This window comes from Schistocerca americana, chromosome 4, assembly GCF_021461395.2.
Source record: "Schistocerca americana isolate TAMUIC-IGC-003095 chromosome 4, iqSchAmer2.1, whole genome shotgun sequence".
Lineage (NCBI taxonomy): Eukaryota > Metazoa > Arthropoda > Insecta > Orthoptera > Acrididae > Schistocerca > Schistocerca americana.
The window spans coordinates 766,432,987-766,434,653 of NC_060122.1; positions in this window are offsets into that span (position 1 = coordinate 766,432,987).

Genomic DNA, 1,667 nt, shown 5'->3' on the forward strand with positions numbered 1-1,667 from the left:
TGTGACAATGATTTTATCAGATGGTCTGCCTCATATGCCATGATGTCCACATGGTTTCATAAATGTTAATCCACGTTTCAGATCTGATGATGGCACCTTCAGAGTGCTGATACCAGTCATCTAATAAACGATTGAAGCGATCGTGGCTGTTCAATTATTTTAGATTAAAACTGTGTGCGGGACCGAGACTGCCAGGAAATTTCATATCAGCGCACACTCCGCTGTAGAGTGAAAAATCTGAATCTGGAAACTTCCCCCAGGCTGTGGCTAAGCTATGTCTCCGCAATACCCTTTCTTTCAGGAGTGCTAGTTCTGCAAGGTTCGCAGGAGGGCTTCTGTAAGGTTTGGAAGTTAGGAGACGAGGTATTGGCAGAAGTAAAGCTGTGAGGACGGGTCATGAGTCGTGCTTGGGTAGTTCAGTTGGTAGAGCACTTGCCGGTAAAAGGCAAAGGTTCCAAGTTCGAGTCTCTGTCCAGCACACAGTTTTAATCTGCCAGGAAGTTTCATATCAGTGCACACTCCGCTGCAGAGTGAAAATCTCATTCTGGAAATGACTACAAATTCAGAAAGACGGTATGATTTACTCGAGAGAGAGGTTCCCAAATTGAGCTAGTCAATAAAACGCTGGTCCATCTCAGGCCCTTATCAAAGCAGCTATTCGACTTGGTGTTAACTGACGGAGTTCTTGGATCTGCTCCTGAGGGAAATCGTGGTAAATTCTGTCCGACTGGCGCATTAGATCGTCAAAATCCCGACCTGATTGGAGGACTCTGTCCATAATGCTCCAAACGTTCTCACTTGGATAGAAATCCGGTGACCTTTGTGGCCAAGGTAGGCTTCGGCAAGCGAGTAGGCAAGTAGTAAAAACTCTCGCCGTGTGCGGGCTGACATTATCTTGCTAAAAGGTAAGCCCAGAATGGCTTACCATGAAGGGCCACAAAATGGGGCGTACAATATCGTCACCTGTTGCTGAAATGATGCTAAGGATGCCAACCAGAGCAGTCCTGCTATGAAAAGAAATGGCACCCTAGACTAATTGCTTCCTCTTCGTGGGCTGTATTGCGGTCGACAGTCACGTTGGTTTCCCATCGCTGTCTGGAGCGTTTTCATTTACCTCTTCGGCCTGGAATCTCACTAACAGGAGTAGAATTGTGATCAGCGACGAATGCCTTTTCGAAATGAGTCCCGATGATCAGCGAAGATGTCTCGGGGAGACCCCGCAGACAGCGGTGGAATACCAACCCGACTGTTGCCCGCCATACGGCCCAACAAGTAGGAGCGATGGATGGTCTGGGACGCCTTTTCGTTTCGTAGCAGGACCCCTTTGGTTGTCATCCGCGACACCCTTACAGCACAGCGCTACACCGACGATGTTCTACGCCCCGTTTCGTAGCCCTTCATGACAAGCCATTCTGAGCTTATGTTTTAGCAAGATAATGCCCACCCGCACACGGTGAGAGTTTCTACTGCTTGCCTTCGTGCTTCCTAAACCCTACCTTGGCTATAAAGATCGCCGGATCTCTTCCCAATTTGAGAATGTTTGGAGTGTTATGGGTAGGGCCTTCTAACAATCTGCATTTTGACAATCCAACGCGCCAATTCGACAGAATTTGGTACGGTATCCCTCCAGACGATATACAACAACTCTGTCAATCAGTGCTAAGCCT